The following is a 20,363-nucleotide window of genomic DNA, read 5'->3' on the forward strand; positions in this document are numbered from 1 at the left end:
TGGCGGATAGGACTTTGGGTGATAAAGAGGACAATTGTGGCCCTTTGCTACTCAGCCTTAAAAATACATATCATTAACAAATACCGTTAACAGTGCCCCTGAGAACCTTAATTTAGTTCTTCCAAGTACATCAGCCAAAGCCATTTTTATTTATATAATCCTCCCCACCTCAGAGTCTTATCTCCCCTCGTTACTAGCGCCTTTAAAATATATGCACTCCCTGTATCTCTGTCCTTAAGATCCAAGAGCAGGTGACAGGTCTGGCTGAAAAGAGGGGAATGGGAGTTTAGCGGTTTGGTTTCGCTTGGTCCGCTCACGAATGAGAGCTGTTCCCTCGGCAAGCGTGACCAGCCTCTCTGTCCAGGGTCCTGAGAATGCCAGGAGCCCTGTCCACGGTGCTGAATAAGGCCAAGCTCTGCTGGCTCCCAGCTCCCAGCTTTGAGAATGCCTTCTTGACTTCCCACCTCCCAAGTCCTTCCCAGAAAACCTAATTCTTCTCAACCCTCCAGTGACCCTGACACACTTGAAACAAGTGAAGGGATTCTCTTGAATGCCAAAAAGAGGGAATTTCCAGCAGTATGATTCTATGAGAGCAGAGCAAGTATCTCAAGCTCCCTTTCAGAAAAATGGATTTAACTATTCATTTGGCCACAGAAGGTGAGGAAAGAGGAGATAATATTTTCTGATTCAAAGGAAACCAGAGTAGGGGCACCTGGCTGGCTCAGTTGGTAGAGCATCTGACTCTTGATCTCCAGGTTGTGGGTTCCAGCCCCATGTTGGGTGTAGAGATTACTTAAAAATAAAAGACCTTTAAAAAAATAAAATCTTTTTAAAAAAGGAAACTAGAGCAGAAGAAACAAAAGAAAACAAACAAACAAAAACAAAGGAAACCAGAGTAGAAGAGAGACTAATCTGTTTTCAAATTATTTTCTTAATTAATAGGAAAATAGGAGCACAGGTGTTGGAGTCAGCCTGCCCATGTTTGAATGTCGAGTCTACTTTCACAGCTCTGTGAAGTGGGGCAAATTCTTTAACCTCTCTATGCCTCAGTTTCCTCCTCTGTCCGATGGGGATAATGAGAATATTTAACTCTTACAGTTATTATGAGGATAAAGTTAGATCCTACACATAAAGCTTTTAAAATAATGTCTATGATGGTTTTTAATAATGTAATCTACAACTATTATTATAGCTATTGTGTGTATGATTGTCTCTATGAGCCAAAACCTGCTGGATCATTTGTTTCTTAGGACTAGGGCCATTCATGTGTTACTTCTTTCTGCATCTTCTCCCACATCCTTACCAGTACCTAGCACAGTACCTGGTACATAGAAGACTCTCAAGAAGAGTCTCCTGAATAGGCTTTAATTGACATAATAAACATCATTATAATAGTCCTAATATTTATTCTCCTGGGCTATCTCTTTTAAGTCTAAACAATGCAACAGAGGAGGCACTCAAGACCTCATAAATTTGCATATGTAGAGGCAGAGGATGCTTTAGGAAGGGACATGTGGCTCCCAACATAATTGGCTCCTCATCCGCAGTGGGTTGATTCTATGTGGGAGATGGGAATTCCTGACCAGACCCCTCTTCTCTTGTGTCCTTATCTCAGTGAAAACTTGTTAGGTACCTACTGTGATCCAGTCAATGTGTTAGCTCACAAGTTTGGCGGAAGAATCAGATAAGTAATATGCACTAAGTAATATGATGACCAAAATTGTACCCCCCAAAAGTAAAAAAGAAACATGCCTACAGCACCTGGCTGGCTCAGTTGGTAGAGCATGCAGCTCTTGAGCTTGGGGTCCTGAGTTCAAGCTCCACGTTGGGGATAGAGTTTACTTTAAAAGAAAGAAAGAAAGAAAGAAGAAAGAAAGAAAGAGAGAGAGAAAGAGAGAGAGGAAAGAAAGAAAGAAAGAAAGAAAGAAAGAAAGAAAGAAAGAAAGAAAGAAAGAAAGAAAGAAAGATTCCCTCTCTTCCAAGTTACAGTCTGGTTAGGAAGACAAGACCTCATATACTTAAGTATTGCAATTTTCTTGTGTATTTCTGGGAATGATAATATCTAGGTAGGAAGAAAAAGGGCTCTCTATTTTTTTTTAAGATTTTATTTATTTCGGGCGCCTGGGTGGCTCAGTCGGGTTAAGCGACTGCCTTCGGCTCAGGTCATGATCCTGGAGTCCCGGGATCGAGTCCCGCATCTGGCTCCCTGCTCAGCGGGGAGTCTGCTTCTCCCTCTGACCCTCCTCCCTCTCTTGCTCTCTCTCATTCTCTCTCGCAAATAAATAAATAAAATCTTAAAAAAAAAGATTTTATTTATTTATTTGAGAGAAAGAGAGCACAGAGGGAGAGTGAGAGGGAGAAGCAGACTCCCCACTGAGCTGAGAGCCCGATGCGGGGGCTGGATCCCAGGACCCTGGGATTGTGACCTGAACCAAAGGCAGATACTCAACCAACTGAGCCACCCAGGCACCCCAAAAGGGCTCTTTAGACAAAGGTATTGTATTAACACAAAGGACATCTATTCTTTAAAGTATTTTGCCAAGTTTCTCTTGTGTAGGTTCATATCTTCATAAAAGGAAGAGCTGAAAGAGGTCTTAGTAATAACTCATTCAACATTTAAAAAATATTTATTGAGCACTCCCATGTGGCAGGCATTGTTCTAAGTGTTGGGAATACATCAATAAACAATACAAACAAAAATGCCACCTTTGTGGAGCTTTTATTCTGACAGGCATTAATAACAACAATTATTTATCAAGAATACAGGCACATTTCTTTACCATATTGTACACCTGAAACTCACATAGCACTGTATGTTAACTAACTGGAATTAAAATAAAAACTTAAAAAGCCAAAAAAAATTATATAAAAAAAGAAGGCATATTTCTTATCTCATTCAAGCCTGTCAATAACTCTGAGTAATAGGTATTAATATACCCACTTTGTAGGAGAGGAAACTGAAGCTCAATGAATCAATATAACCTGCCTAATGTAGCTCAGCTAATATGGCAGAAGCAAATTTAAACTCACATGTTTGACTCCAAAGCTCATATTCTTTCCATAGTCCTAGTAAGTTGTGACTGGCGCTGTCCCCATTTTATCAATGAGAAACAAGATATGTACAAGCAAAAAGGCTGTGGAGCAAGACTATATATTCAGTATGATTAATAAGTATGGTCCAAGCTTGTGATTCCTCTTATCTGAGCCAGCTCATCTGTCATTTTTATTTATCACCCTCCCCAAAAATCCTTGGCTTTGTAAATCCAAGAGCTGGCCAGAGCCAAAGCAGGTCCTTTTTGGGGCAATCATCTACATCCAACTCCCATTTCTGAAGTGTTCTGAGAACTCTGTGGTAAGGTCCAGAGTGGTGGTTTGGAGTTAAAGCCCTGACCATCTGCTAACATGAATGGTGCATTTGCGAAAAGTATTTCCCACAATGTGTCCTTCAGGAAACTAGTTCCATGGGATGATTAATACATCTTACTATTTTTAAAAAGTTTCTATAGTGAAATATTTGGAAAATGGTATGTTAATTAGATTTCCTACGCAGGACTTTTCAAAGCCTTTAGTATACTCTGTGACTCATTAGAAAAGGAATACAATGTGTGCAGTGTTTCCGTTCATTCACTCAATCACCTAACAAATATTTATTGAGCATCTATTGTGTGTCAGGTGGCACTGTTTAAAGTGCTGATGATATGTCAGTGAATAAAACAGATGAAATTCCTACCCTCATTGAGCTTACGTTCTAAAAGAGAGGGACAGACAATAAACAAGTAATTAAGTAAAATGTATAGTGTATATAGTTCAAGCCTGTTAATTTGCTCTGTTATCTCAAGAAAGGCACCTAGTTTTACCCTTTAAGGGTAAGATGAGAGCTGAATTAGTTGTTAGACAAATGTTTCTTCCAGTTCTGACATTCTAAAGTGATATTTGCATGGTGTGTGTGTGAGAGAGAGAGAGAGAGACAGGGACAGAGAGATTGAGAGAGAGACCCCATTCCTAATTACAGGGAGAAGCAATCTGTTTCCACCCATACTGTCCTCTTCATCCCACTCCAGGGACTAGGGAGAGCTTCCTACATCAAGTGGGACTATGTACCTCTCACCTTCTAGGCCTGTTGAATTGGCAGAAGGAGGATGAGCCAAGGGAGTCCCCTTCCTTCTTTCAGCCCTGCTCCCCATGCGGGCCTTGCTTCACAGAGCAGGACGCCAGGCACTTGCTTTCACCAATAATGGCTTCATTACATTGAAAGGAGACGAGAGTGACCTCAGTGAAATAGACTTCCTGACCCCAGCTGACCTCTGACCCTCACCCTGACAGCCTCTAAATCTTTTCCTTCTGACACATCCCCCACAAGGTACAAGCAAGAGGAGGAAATGATGAGCCTGCTGTAGCCCATTGTCCAGTGACTGTAACTCACCAGATATCCTGTTGCATGGAACTTGCCATGCCCAACCATCATTTACTTCATGGCTGCTGATCCTTTCAGTGATCTTCACTGTGACTCTAGTCTGGCCCATGGGTCACAACTCATGCAACTATCACTCACCTGGTATCCATTTGTATGTGTCCAATGATTGTCATGTATCATGGAGGCAGGAGGCAGGGTGTCTAACCAAATGCTGTCATTTTCCCAATACTACTTCAGCCTCGGCCTTTAACCTACCCTTTCCTGACTCTGTAGGTACTGTTTATTGAGAGCTGATTATATGCCAGGCATGCACTAAGGGCTTTGTGTGTATTGTCTTTTTCTGTCCTCAGCCATCCTAATCTGACCCCCATTTCCCTGGAGAGGAAACTGAGATTTAGTGAGTAGAGTTAGGTGATTTGCCTTGACTCACAAATCACAAAGGGTGCATCCCAAATCTATCTCACTCCAATATTCTTCTTCTATACTTTTTTTTAAACGGTTAAAATAATTAATGCATGTGATTTAAAAAAATCAATTAGTATTGAAAGAATTATAATGAAAAACAATAGTTCCCAGACTACCCTACCTCTTCCGCTCCCATGAAGCAACCACTCTTTGAGTCCTTTTTCTCTGGAGGATATTTCCCATATCTCTAAATAATATGCATGCACTTCTATTCCCTGACTTATCAATTTTAGATATTATGGATTTCCTGTTATAGTAGATGAGGACTTACCTCTCTTACCTCTCTGCCTCCCCTTTTCCCTTCTTCCTGGTACAGTTAAATCACCACTTTCAACCAAACTGATAACCAATGTTTATATTGTTATGATTATGGAATTGTTCACCATATTGCCAAGTTGTATACTAAATAGGACAAAATTTCTTTTCTTTACCACGTTTTATTTTTCCTGGGCTCTCTAACTACCTTTCTTTCTTTCCTGCAGTATTTGTCACTGAAATATCCTCAATTATTTTCAAGGGATCCATCACATTATCTTTTCCACTTATTCCTCATTTTTCCCAGAGCCTCTTTCCTGAGGCCTTCCTTCCTGGTTGTTCTCTGGGCATGCTTCTCTGGACAGACTGTCACCCTGTCACCTTCACTACAGTGGTTAGAGCCACTGATTCCTGGACCCCATGTCAATCTCTTCATTGGTCACACTTAAGGAGCACATCCTCAAGTAACTGCCTAAGAAAGGGTCCATGGGAGGGAAGTTTTCTGGACTTCGCAAGTCTAAGTGTGTGGTTTTTTTTTCACCCTTACCTTTCTGATATTTACAAAGCCATACCCTTTACCACTCTGCTATGCTGACCCCTAGCAAAATGAAGAAAAACAGTTGGCTTGAGGTGATTAACATAACATAATAAAAAACAACAACAAAAAAAACCAAACCGTTGGCTTGCATTGAGGACATTGAAGTTGGAGATGACTTTTCTAGATGCTGAATTTGTGAACCCAGAGTTATCGTGGAATAAAAATGATGGTAGTTAATGCTTTTTGAAGGTTCACCACGTGGCAGACACTATGATGAGTGCTTTACATAAATTAACTCATTTAATCCTCACACCAAATTTATAAGATTGGCATGGTTATTGTTCCCATTCAAAGATGAAGCTGAGCACAGAAGGGTTAAAGTAACCTGGTGATGTTCATGGAGTAAGTGAGACTCAGGATTCAAACCCTGGTAGGTAGGTTGACTCTGGAATCCATGTTCAGATTCAGTAATTTACATTAGAAGAGGCTTAGAAATTAGTATCTTCAGACTTTGTCTTCCTCCCACCCATTTTGTAAATGTGGAGACAAGACCTAAAATCTAAGTGACTTGTTCAAGGTCCCATAGCTAGTTAATAACAAGAACTAGAAACGCAGGTTTCCCAGCATCACCTTCTCAATCAGGAAATGGGGGTTCAAATTCAGGATTCATTTCTGAAATTTGGTTTCCCTGTCTGTTTAGTGGGGAGGAAACTAGTGGAAAGGACAAATATAAAAGATTCGTGTCCCATCAGATTGTTGCTGGCACATATAATAGAAGCACGTATAATGCACTGTGGAAACAAAGAAAGCTAACTCATATGATATATGATGGAAGTCTCACAGGGAAGGTGGCATTGCCCCGGACCTTGTACAGGACTTTGAAAGCCAAGGAGGGCAGGGCATTCCAGAGGAAAAGCACAGCAGAAATGAAAGCCAGGACGATTGAAAGTGAACAGCAAAGTTTGGTTCCCACTTTGGCGAGTCCTCTATGTCCCTGTGAAGACATAGAGAGAGACCTGTCCTCCTTTCAATCAATCTTCAATCACACATTCGTTCAACATTTTGTCAGTAAGAGAGACAGAATAGTATGGTAAGAAAGTTCTGGGTTCTAGTCCTAGCTCTATCACTAATTCACTGAGTGACCTTGAGCAAATCTCTGGGCCTTAGTTTCCTCATATATCAAATAGGAAGAGTAGATTTATGATCTTTAAGATATCTTCTTGCATTTGTGATAATTGCAGAGTGAAAATAGGGCAAAAGATGTCTAAGTGTCATTGATTCCCTCCTTTAGAGTAAGGAGGAAAATAGCATTTGTTAACTTCTGCTAAGTGCTAGGCATAGCCCCCTCCAACCACTCTGTGAGAGAGGTGTTATCTCCCCATTTCACAGAAGAGAAGAATGGAGCTCAGACTGTTTGAATAACTTCCCCAAATTCTCCCAGCAAGTAACAACAAAAAATAAGAGCTAACATGTATGAGTGTTTACCATGTGCCAGACACTCTGTCAAGACCTACATTAGCTCATATAATCCCCCAACAACATCATGACATGGGAATTATCGTCTCCATTTTCAAGATGAGGAAACAGATTCAGAAATTAAACAATTTGGGCGCCTGGGTGGCTCAGTTGGTTAAGCGACTGCCTTCGGCTCAGGTCATGATCCCAGGGTCCTGGGATAGAGCCCCACATCGGGCTCCCTGCTCGGCAGGGAGCCTGCTTCTGCCTCTGACCCTCCCCCCTCTCATGTGCTCTCTCTTTCTCATTCTCTCTGTCTCAAATAAATAAATAAAATCTTTAAAAAAAAAAAAAGAAAGAAATTAAACAATTTGTTCAGGGGAACTCTAATAATAAGTGACCCACCTGGTTCGGCCTGATGCCACAATCTCTGCTTCTAATTACCAGGCTACACTGCATCCCAGTGATGACATTTGAGTCTGCACCACACTTCCTATAAGCCACTCCAACATCAAGGCTTCCAGATGACAAGGGACTGTCCCTTTCCTCTCCTCACCACTGGGCACCTGTGATTTGGCCATGGTGGAGGAAAGATGACAGAAGGACAGATGCATAGAAACTGTCCTTTCTCAGGCATCTGGCTGGTTCAGTTGGTAGAGCACGCAACTCTTGATCTCAGGGTTATGAGTTCAAGCCCCATTTTGGGTGTAGAGATTATTTAAAAATAAAATCTTAAAAAAAAAAAAAAAAGAAGCTGTCTTTATCCCCCTCTGGCCTCTTCTGAATGCAAGCAGCCTGTTGAGAAGAGATGCCCCCACTGCTGTTCTGTTAAAGGAGAGAGTATGGAAGGAAGAGAATGGAGACCCAGGATCCTTGATTCCAAGATTATCAGGCCAAAAGGGACCTGCAGATCGGCCAGTGCTCTCCCAGACCCCAAATATGACACTTTGACACCAGCCATTTTCTACACTCAGATTGCAAACCTCCAGCAACAGGGAGCTTATAGCTTCTGAAAACCTTGCCCATCCCCTGATAGTTGGGATTGTTAGAAAGTTCTTTCTTCCATGGAATTCAAGCTGATCTCTATAGCCTTTAACCACTTGTCTTTAGAACAAGTCCCCTCCCTCTTCTGCAAAGACTCTAGGATCAAGCTTTCTGTTCAAACCCCAGTACCACCCTCCCCCCGTTGTGTGACCTTGGACAAATTTGTTAGGGGCTCAATGCCTTAATTTTGGTAGATGTCCCACTGTTCCTCTGGAAGCTAGCCTAAAGCCAGATTTACCCAGCTTGATCCTCAACCTCTTTCCATTGTCTGTGCATTACTTTGTACAATGCTTTTGCAACCAGAAAGTGCTTTCCCATGACTCTGGAAAACAGGGTTGCTGCAAAAGGAGGGAGGCAAGATGGGTATGTGGTTATCTCAGTTTTGTAGACGGGGCCCGTCTCTACCCCCAGTTCCAGACTTACCTCCCAACTTACACTCCTGACTCCTGCCAGTGAGCCTTCTGGGGCCTCCATACCCTTGCTCTCCCTTTCTTTCTGGTGTTTTTCCATGTTTACCCCTCTGCCCAAAGCACCATTTCCCTTACTTCACTTTTCCTTTACTTATTCATTCTTTAGGCTCCAACATAGACATCATTCATTCAGGGATCTCTTTGCCTCTACCCACTCACTAACCTACCACCCCTCTCACTTGTTCTTATAGTACCCTATACTTCTTTTTAATTTTTTAAAAAGATTTTATTTATTTATTTGACAGAGAGAGAGAGCACAAGCGGTGGTGGGAGGGGAGCGGCAGGCAGAGGGAGAGGGAGAAGCAGGCTTCCCACTGAGCAGAGAGCCTGAGGACCACGTGGGGCTCAATCCCAGGACCCTGGGATCATGACGTGAGCCGAAGGCAGACGCTTAGCCTACTAAGCTCCCCAGGCGCCCCAATACCCCATACTTCTACAACAGAGTATCTTCCCCACTTTGTTATATTTGGCTATTTGTCTTTCTCTCCCATTGGCTACCGTAATGTAACACCATGAAGTCAGGGACTATGTCTTGTTCATTGTGTGCCCAGCACACAGCACAAAGCTTGGAAAAGAGTAATTGTACATTAAGTGTTTGTTGAATGAATAAATGAATGACTTGTTCAGGATTCCATGGCTAATGATGGCCAGGAGTAGAATCCAGGTTTCATTTCTTTTTTTTTTTTTTTTTAATTTGAGAGAGAGAGAAAGAGAGAGCACATGAGAGGGGGGAGGGTCAGAGGGAGAAGCAGACCCCCTGCTGAGCAAGGAGCCCGATGTGGGACTCAATCCCGGGACTCCAGGATCATGACCTGAGCCGAAGGCAGTTGCTTAACCGAGCCACCCAGGCGCCCCAGGTTTCATTTCTAAGTCCAGAATTCCTTTTACCATCTTCTGAATCTAACCTAATTCCTACCCTTAACCCCGACTGTCAGCCCCTGTCCCCACTTAATTCCTTAGAATCTTAGATTGTTTATTTGGAAGAAATGTTAGAGCTCATCTGATTCAACCTCTTCATTTTATATATAAGAAAACCATAAAAAAAAAAAAAAAAAAAGAAAACCATAGAGGTTAAGAAGTTTGCCCAAGGCCACATAGCAAATTGTGGCTGTCCTCCTGACCACCAGAGTGGTGTTTTCCCAGAGCTCACCAATGAGTTCATGGACTCCCAGGGCTTTGTCTTGGGGGTGGGAGTAGTTGCAAGTAATTCCGTCCGAGTCCCTGCTTTTATGCTCTCTCGCTGCTCAAAAGTCCAGATACCAGAGTTTTCTCTGAGACACCTCACAGGCGGAAGTTTCAAGCAAGACAGGATGGAGGGGGGACGTATGTGTTGTGGGGAGGAGTGGGTCATGAAGCCCAGGATGCAGACATGAAAACCAGGCTGTGCGGCACAGCCCTATGTTGTGGGGTCCCTCGAGGCCCCCACTGTGGCAACACCACTCCCTCTGCCCCTGATGCTGACCTTTGGGGCCAGAGATCAATAACCTGGGACTTTGGCTTCAACCTCCTTTAGCCCTCCAGTGACCACAGGCCTCTCAGAAGAGCTAGCAGGATTCAGGGTCATTAAGTAACTGTCACTCTTCCCCAGTCACTGCTGGGGGAGGGGCCAGGAATGGGAACCATTACGGAAAGACATAGGTATGGTTGGTTCTCCTCCCCACCAGAGAAGTGACTTCTATCTGTTCTTGACGGCTGCCCTTTCCCCAAGATTAACTCCTGCCCTCTCTGTCCTGCCCCCTACATCCTCAGCGCTGAGCCTCCACTCCCCTCACAGAACCCCCAACCTCTTCTCTGAGCCTCCATCCTGTTTGCTGAGCTCCATCCCTCTCTCACTGAAACCCCGTATTTCTCTTAGTCTAATCTCTTATGACTCCCCCACCACACACAGACTGTGCTGTATAATCTGGAGATGTTTCACACTTTCTCAGTCAAGGCAGTAGACAGGAATTCCTCATCCATCATTTTTTAAATATCTCATCCCAGGTATCTTCTCATCCCCCCGCTTCTCCCCAAGAGCAAATTCACTCTTCTGGCCCTAACATTAACAGGATCGAGTTTCAGAAACACACTCACCCACCCCGGCCCCATCCCCCCAACTTTCCATGATCCCTGCCCACCATTCCTTCCCCACATCCACCCCAATGCCCTAGCCAACCACTCCTGATTGATTGATTAAGGAGGAGGAGGAGGAAAGGGGATCTATGGAAGAATCTGGGACTATTCTTATTCAAAGCTAAAGGCCCAGGGTGGAGGGATATTAATTGTGGGGAGGATCAGAGATCGTCACTATGGAGCTGGGAGAAGGGTGAGGTGGTTGGCAGTCGTGGGGAGGATGGGTGCAGGGCTCAGATTATTCCCTGAAGGTTGGGAGCAGAGTTGGGGTGGAACTCACAGAAGTTAGAAGGCATAAACCTGTAGGAGTCATCAATGAGGTTAGAGTCCCCAGGACTACTCCTCTGGTGAGAAATTTACCACCCCATCATTCTTCCCCAGAGTCCTGGGTCCCTGATACGCTTGTGTCCAGCAGGGGGCGCTCTGCCTCCACATTTCCCCTTTATTCACCCACCAGAACCAAGTTCCTTTGTTCATTCATTCATTCAAAAATACTAAGCCCTCACCGTGTACCAGGCACTGTACAAGAGACGTTATGCCACTGGATTGCAAAAATGCAGGCACGAAGAGACAGACAAACAAGGTCCCAGACTTCGTGGTGCTAGCAGGATAGAATTACAGTGAATAATTACAGTGATTTAATTTAAGGGAAAGGTGAACAGGAAAGCTTTCCTGTGAAACTGACTTTTAAACTGAGATTTAACAGATGCCTAAATCTTGACCAGGTGACAATGTGGAAAAGAGGTTTAGATGGGGTGTGTAGGGGGTGCGTTTCAGGCAGAGAGAACAATGTGCAAAGACCCTGAGGCAGGAAAGATCAGGACCCCTTCAGAGGAAAGGAAAGAGGCCTGCATGGTGGCTGCATTCAGCTTTGGTCAGAGGTTTAACCCTTTGTATTGTGGAACACACAGGGCTGGAGCCCTCAGCTTTCCAAGGCTCAATTTTCTTGATAATTGTTTTGTTTTGTTTTGTTTTGAGAAAGGGAGGAAGGAGAACCAGCAGGTCTAGAGTAACTAAGTTGGAAGAGAGAATTCCTGTTCATCGCCTTCCTAAGCTCAAAACTTTTTGTCCAGAAGGAGTGGAACAGAAGTAGATTCAGTTTTAGTAGATTTAGAAGTAAATTGAAGCTCAGGGCCCCTCCCACAGCTTTGGGGGAGCCAAGTCATGTGCTCATGTATTTTTATAAAATGTGCACAAATGAGGGGCGCCTGGGTGGCTCAGTCTGTTAAGCATCTGCCTTCAGCGGGGGTCATGGTTCCAGGGTCCTGGGATGGAGCCCCACATCAGGCTCTCTGCTTGGCAGGGAGCCTGCTTCTCCCTCTCCCTCTGCTGCTCCCTCTGCTTGTGTTCCCTCTGTCTCTCTGTCAACTAACTAACTAAATAAAAATCTTTAAAAATAAAAGAAGTGCACAAATGAGATACTTTAATCACAGTTGGGAATCTGAAATGTGAAATACCAGCAGCTACTCTGTTAAAAAGTAGTATAAAGGTGTGCCAGACAGTTAAAATTAGTACAAATGTTTTATGGCATTTGTGGTATTTTTCAGCTTTTAAAAGATATGATTTATCATGACTTTTTTTCTCATTCTAAATAAATATTCACTAGGGGTATCTTGTTTTCCTTTGTTTAAAGAGGACCTCCTAAACTGAAAAAGCTCTCAGCCCAGTAGACCTGGATCTGCCTGAGTGGGACTCCAGAGCCCCGTCTTCTGGATCCTGATCTCAACTGGCCCCTGAACCCTTCCTCTCCCTTTGCTCAGTCTCTCCTAGCCCTGTGGTCTACACCTCCAGGATGGATGGCTCATGGGTAATGAGAATGCCAAGGGAATAGAGCAGCCCTTTGGTTCCTGGGCAGAAGCATGTTGAGGGCTACACAGTGTTGGACTGCCCCTCGCCCCTCCTGAACTGGCCCCCAGAAGAGAAGCCTTCTCCAACTATCCAAGGTTTTTAGGCTAACATGAGAGTCTGTAGGAGTGCTGCTATCTGTCCCTTCATTAGTTCCTTCCCTCATTCTGTTGACCCAGCCAGCAGCTTTAAGGGGCCTTGTTGGCTTTGATGTCTACTTCACAGGTGTATGTTAGTCCTGAGTCAGAGGCGGCTCAGATAGATCTATTTTCAGGTTGTGCTGCAGACAAAGGGGGCCCAGTCCACTCACTGGAGTTGCATAGGTATTTTGAGATGGGGAGGAGGGAGGTGAGAGTGGTTTGAATGATGTGATTTCTTAGGCTCTGAGTGAGGGGTGCATCCCCATCAGGGACTGGGTGATACTGATCCTTCAGACCCACATGGAAGAGCCCTGGACCTGAACCTTGGAGATCTGGGTTCAAATCCTGTTTCACCACAAACTTAACAGCCCGGGGAAGGACGCTCAGTTCTCTAAACCCTTATACCCACATTTGTAAAATAAGGATATGCTAAGACCTTCTTTTTCAACTTCTACATGAAGAGCCAATGAGATCACTGAGGGTCAAATGTTTTAACTTTTTATTTTGAGATCATTCCAGATTTATAGAAAAGTTGCAAGAAGAATAAAACAAGTCCTATCTCCCCTTTACCCAGATTCTCCAAGTATTAAAAATCTACTTCATTTGTTATTTGCTCTCCTCTTCCACTTCCTCTGCACTCAACTGTTTCAGAGTAAATTGCTGACCTCACGCACTTTATCCTAAATACTTCAGGGTGTGTTTCCTAAAAATGCAGGGACATTCACAGACATAATCATAATACAATTACCAAAGTCAAGGTGCTATAATGCAATCTACAGACCTTACTTGAGTTTTTTTTCAATTTTCCTATCAAGGTTCTAACAATGTCATTTCTTGCCAAAAGCAAACCAGAATTTAATTTCCATTAAATTCTCACACCTCTATCTCTTTAATCTGGGATAATTCTTTGTATTTTTTTGTTTCTTATGACCTGGCCTTTTAAAGTTTGTTTTTACACCCCAAGTGGGGCTCGAATTCACTGAGCCTGAGATCAAGAGTCGCAGGCTCCACCGACTGAGCCAGCCAGCTGTCCCTCATGACCTGACACTTTAAAAAATAATAAGCCAGTTCTTTTGTTGAATAAATATCCTTCAATCTGGGTTTGTCTGATGTCCCCTCATGATTAGATTCAAATTTTGCATTTCTGGCAGGCATACCACAGAAAAGATACTTCTCTCTCAGTACATCGTATCAGGAAGGAAATGATATTTATTTGAACCATTATGTGTTGAGTTTGAATTGCTTGGTTGAGGTGCCAGGTTTCCCTACTGCAAAGTGCTTATTTTTTCCCTACAATAATTGTATAGGGACATATGCCAAGATGACACAAATATCTTGTTTCTCACAAACTTTTACCCAGTAGTTTTAGCATTGGTTGGATGCTGAATAGGTTTTTTAAATTTTATTTTTATTTTTTTTGTGATGGTTACCAAATGGTGATTTTCTAATTACATAATCTCTGCATTAGAAGAGATTTGCGTTTTCCATTTGTTTACTCATTTATTTATATCAGAATGGACTCATGGATTCCCATTGTTTCAATAGACTATAATGCATTCCTATCATTTATTTTGATGCTTAAATTGTCCTCAGTTGGGCCAGTGGATGCTGGTGCTTAGTTCCTGTGTCCTCATCTTTCTTTGAGCACTTCCTTGCTTTCCGGCACTTCCAGCTGTTCCAGGCTTACCTACACTTTCCCAGCCCAGGGCTGAGATCAGCTATCTCTTCAAGGAACTGAGTGTTTTATAAACTAAAACTGATAGGCAGGAGCTGTAGTCCTATTCATTTAGGACATTAAGTTTATAGAACCCAATATCTCAAATTTCTGAAAAAGCCTTTGACCTTAGAAAAGAGCTGAGGTGGTTTGTTTTGTTTTGTTTTGTTTTAAGATTTTATTTGTCAGAGAGAGCACAAGCAGGGGGAGCGGCAGGCAGATGGAGAAGTAGGCTCCCCGCTGAGCAAGGAGCTCCCTGCTGAGCAAGGAGCTCCCTGCTGATCAGGGACCCAATGTGGGACTCCATCCCAGGACCCTGGAATCATGACCTGAGCCTAAGGCAGACGCTTCACTGACTGATCCCCCCAGGCGTCCCAGAAAAGAGCTGAGTTTGAACGTCAAGTTTGCTTACTGGCTTTATGATCCTAGGTAATATGAAATGGGAGCAATAATGCCTAGCCCCCAGAGTTGTTGTGAGGATGTCAACTCCAAGAGGCCAAGGATCATTGTCTGCTTTTGACTGCAGTGTCTCCAGCACCTAGCAAGGGCCCGTGCACACAAGGAGCTTGAAGGGATGAGCTGAGATGACAGGTGTAGAGTGTTAGCATCATGCCTGGTGCTCAGCCAGCCTGCAGGCAGGGGTGGCTACTTTGGTGTTTACTGGACATGGTCTGCTCTGTGGACTGTTTGTCCATGCCTGGAGTTAGAGCTGATTGTCAATGAGCAGAACTGAATTAGCCTAAGCGTGCTAGGAGGAAGGCTGAAAGACAGGCAGTGAAGTCCAGGGGGTGCTGCAGGTAGCAATTAGCCAGGAGCTCTGGAAGCACTGTCCAGGGCTGGACCCGTAGCAGAGGCCAGGGTGGAGGGCACTGAGAGAGGCAGACTTCTGGGAGATGGGAAGAAGCTTTGCACTAGGCTTGGGGAGATACGTGGACGAGGCTGCATTTTGGAGGCCCCATATTAAACTCCTGATTTAACCTAAGACACAGAGCCCACCCTGTGGGGCTCCTCATCTCAAAGGGAGACCAGGACATGACCATCTAAGAACTCCTAGTCAGATGGGGGAGACACAGACCCCACTCTTGGGGATCTCACACCCTGATCTTCTCACCGCTAACCTTACCCCCTCCTCCTCATTCTGTTCCCTGATGCCCCTCCAAATGTGATTGGACCTTCAGACTCTTGGCTCATCCCCCATCTGTCCAGGAGGCCTTGCAATCTTGCACCAGGCAACATTTCTTTTCTTTCTTTCTTTTTTTTTTTTTTTTAAGATTTTATTTATTTGACAGAGAGACAGCCAGAGAGGGAACACAAGCAGGGGGAGTGGGAGAGGGAGAAGCAGGCTTCCCGTGGAGCAGGGAGCCCGATGCGGGGCTCAATCCCAGGACCCTGGGATCATGACCTGAGCCAAAGGCAGACGCTTAACGACTGAGCCACCCAGGCGCCCCACCAGGCGACATTTCTTAAAAACAGCCTCCTTCACTCAGCCTCTGGGGGTTTCCTGGAAATAGGGTGGTGCTGAGTCTGCTTCAAAGTGGCCAGGGGTTATTTTGGAAGGTGACACCTTCCCCCTGTCTACCACAGCCGCCTTCCAAAGCCTCCACACCTTCCAGCACCCACAGCTGCTCTGACGGCTGACAGGGGGAACCACAAGCACAGAAGCTGAGTCTGTCTGCTCAGGAAGGCCACAGGCAGAGGGGGGGTGGGGAGCTAAGTCCCTGCTTGGCATGCCCAAGTGGGCAAAAGGTGGGAGTGCAGGACCAGCAGGCTCTGATGCCACAAAAGCAGTCACATGGCCATAGAGTCCCTGGCCAGGAGTCTGTCTCTGCGGGGCACTGAGCATCAGATCCCTGGAGACAGGCATGAGCCTCTCTGCACCCATTTTAAGGTATGGAAACTAAAGAAATGACTTGAAAAAGCTCCCAGAACAAGTCAGTGACAGAATTAGGCTAGCACCCAGATTTCCCACTCTGTCCTGTATCTTCTTTTCACAATCTCAGTGATCCTTGGTTAGGAATCCATGGAATACAGAATTTTCTAAAATGTTGTTTTGTTTTTTTTTTCTAAAATGTTTTTTGATACTTCATGTAGTATTCTAAAATATAATCAAGGCTAGTGATATTTTTTTCCCTTTTAAAATTTATTGGGAAAACATGTCCGTAATAAAAACGAAACACATTTCTATGATTGATCTTGCTGTGACATAATCCTTGCCTTTAATAAGTGGTACGCCACGCCCAAGCATTGTGCATTCCCCAACTGTAATGGCAGAAATCCCTCACCACACTCTCTCCAAGGCCCTGCTTCCCATGGCTTGGCCCCAGGCAGTGACTGAGCAGGCAAGGACTGAAAGCCAGGGCCATCTTGGGAGACGAGGGAGTCCTCTGATGGGCAACTTTGGATTGAGGACACCCACTTGACTCTGCTGAAACTTCCTTAGAATTGCACCACAGTCTAAGACTTCTCCTGCCCAACCTTCCTCGCTTCCTTCCTCTTTCCTCCATCCGGGTCTCACCGGTGCCATCTCCAGCCAGCTTCCTCCAGCTCCTTACCCGTTTTCTCCTGCAAGTCTTTCCCCCAATAAATCTATCCCACATTAAATCCCCTCTTGACATTTGTTTCCAGGAAGACCTGAACTAACACATCACTAACACGTCAAGAATTCCTACAAGCTTCATGAACTATTCCCCGATGCAGAAACACATTGTTTCATTTCTTTTTTTTTTAAAGATTTTATTTATTTATTTGAGAGAGAGAATGAGAGAGAGCACATGAGAGGGGGGAGGGTCAGAGGGAGAAGCAGACTCCCTGCCGAGCAGGGAGCCCGATGCGGGACTCGATCCCGGGACTCCAGGATCATGACCTGAGCCAAAGGCAGTCGCTTAACCAACTGAGCCACCCAGGCACCCCACAGTGTTTCATTTCAACAAATATTTCTTCACTTTCATCTTAATGCATTCTCCAGCCACATACTGAATTGCATTTAAGATATTTGGTCATTTTACTGTGTCTTGCAACCGGTCTTACAGTTTCAGTGACTGTGGTACTCCATGCTTACTGTCTATTCAAAATAGGGATGTTTTTTTTATCATTTTTTTTTAAGATTTTATTTATTTATATTAGAGAGAGAGAGAGAGAGAGAGCACGAGCACAGGGGAGGGGCAGAGGGAGAGGGAGAAGCAGAAGCAGACTCCCTGCTGAGCAGGGAGCCCTACTCTGGACTCCATCCCAGGACTGTGGGATCATGACCTGAGCCGATTAACCAACTGAGCCACCCAGGTGCCCCCATTTTTTATCATTTCTTGTAACAGTTAACTTTTGACACCTGTTGTTTTGTGAGAGACTGGGATATCTCCTTTAATCTGGAGGTCGTGACCTCCTGGTAGTGTTCTAATATATTACATTATGAGTGTTCTATGGGAAATGAGTTTGTGAAGAACTGGCCAAAACCCATCTGGAACATGTATACCTTCTCAGTTCCTGACACTGCTCAGGGCAATGGGCTTTAGCTTCTTCTGGCTGAGGGCAGGCAGAGTCCGGCATTGCCATAATCCCCAGGGAACAAGTCTTCCAGAATCTGTGCCTGCCCATCCTGTGCGGAAAAGAGGACCCTCAGTTTTGTCAGCTACCTCGGGTTGACCTCTTTGGTTTTCTTTGACGTGTTAAGAATGACCAAATCTAGGGGCACATGGGTGGCTCAGATGGTTAAGCGTCTGCCTTAGGCTCAGGTCATGATCCCAGGGTCCTCGGATTGAGCCCCACGTCCAGCTCCTGGCTCAGTGGGGAGCCTGCTTCTCCCTCTCCCTCTGCCTCTCCCCCTGCTCATGCTCTCTCTCTCTCTCTATCTCTATGTCTGAAATGAATAAATAAAATCTTTTAAAAATAAAAAATAAAATAAAATAAATAGAAATTAAAAAAAAATAATAATAAAAAAGAAAAGAATGACCAAATCTAGAGGTGATAATACCATTGGATGCCTTGGGGTTTTGATCAAGATAAGTTGCTTTTGGGGTTTTTTTTGTTGTTGTTTTGTTTTTTAAGTAGGCTCCACGCCCAGTGTGGGGCTTAAACTTATGACCCTGAGATCAAGAGTCACATGCTCTACTGACTGAGCCAGCCAGGCTCCGAGGAGAATATTTTTGAGTTAACTCAAAAGTTTCGTTTGCTTGCTTGTTTGTTCGTTTTTTAGAGAGACAGTTCGCACTGGAGCCGGGTAGGGGGAGGGACAGAGGGAGAGGGAGAGAGAATATCAAGCAGGCTCCATGCCCAGCGTAAGCCCGACATGGGGCTCAATCTCACAACCCTGAGATCATGACCTGAGCTGAAATCAAGAGTCAGACGCTTAACTGACTGAGCCACCCAGGTGCACCTCAAAAGATTTCTACTGTGAATGGTGTCTTTAAATTTCTCTCATATATTTTCCAAGGTGTTTTCACAAATTGCTCATTTAGTTCTTAAAGACTGTGATTCTGAGAGTATAGGCTATGGAGTTAGGCCTGGGTTCAAATTCTAGCTTATTATGTAAACTTGGGCCAATCATTTAAAATCTCTGAACCTTATTTGCTTTTCCAAGGAATAGAGATGCCATCTCCTCTGGCAGGATGAGGTGAGGTCATGTACATGAGTTGTGGGCGGGGCAGGGCTGCCTCAACAAGGCTTCACAGGCTAAACCAGGGGGTCTGGGAAGCCACCGAACATTGAGTCGTTAGTGACACAGAGAGCCTGGCCTTCTCTGACGTGGATGGGCAGAAGTAAAGCTCCCTGCTCTGTGCTCCCTCAACACTTTCTCTGTCTCATAAAGCTCTTCATTATTATCCCTTATTGTGGTCTTTTCTACCCAGATGGGGAGATTTGGGGCGGCCAGAAGGTGTGGAGTCTACTGAGGTTCAGACATAGTGGGCTGACATGAGTCCAGGAAGCCTTTGTGTACAAGGACTGCCCCCAGGATGAAATGGCCAAGACACTGAGCCACTGGGTCTGATAGGCCAGCAAGCCTACTTGTCAGAGCTGAAGGAGCTGCTACCATGAGGGGCTCTGATATATCAGAGAACAAGCGGTGCCGTGTTGGCTCCCCTTTGTTGACAGAGGGGCACCCAAGTATGAGAGGGATATTCTCCCCATTACTGAGAGCACAACATAGCTTTGGTATGGTAGGCATGAATTGTTGGCTCAGCGACTGGGGAGCCCCAGGAGACAGTGTCCTTGGCTTCCCATGGAGATAACTGGTGGCATCCCTCAGGTGGCATGTTTGGGAGCCCACACGGCCATCCCCAAAACTTCTCAGAAATAATCCCCCTAACAGTTTCCATTCATCCAGCCTTTTTTCTGGGCAAGGGGCTGGGCTAGGCACTTTCCATGCACAGCCTGCTACAACCTTCGTAACCACCCCAAGACTTGGATCTGTTACCAGTCCTGTTTTGTAGGTAACTAAAGCTAAGACATGCAGAGAACTTGCTCAAGGTGCAAGCTAATGTGGCAGACATGTGATTTGAACTCAGTCTGGTTGACTTGGCTTGGGCTATTGACCAAAATACTGAAATACCAAATAGCCTTGGGCTATTAACCAAAATACTGAATTACCTACCCTGAGGAGAAATAACTGAGGGAGGTTCCAAGGTTGGGTTGTGGTGCCTTGCTCACCTCGCTGGGCTATTGTGAGATTAACAGGCTACGACGGGGGCGTCTGGGTAGCTCAGTTGGTTAAGTGACTGCCTTCGGCTCAGGTCATGATCCTGGAGTCCCGGGATCGAGTCCCGCATCGGGCTCCCTGCTCAGCGGGGAGTCTGCTTCTCCCTCTGACCCTCCCCCCTCTCATGTGCTCTCTCTCATTCTCTCTCTCTCAAATAAATAAATAAAATCTTAAAAAAAAAAAACAAACAAACAGGCTACGACGGGCGTGAAAGCATTTGTA

This window comes from Mirounga leonina, unplaced genomic scaffold, assembly GCF_011800145.1.
Source record: "Mirounga leonina isolate KUSES-001 unplaced genomic scaffold, KU_Mleo_1.0 Mir_173, whole genome shotgun sequence".
Classification (NCBI taxonomy): Eukaryota; Metazoa; Chordata; class Mammalia; order Carnivora; family Phocidae; genus Mirounga; species Mirounga leonina.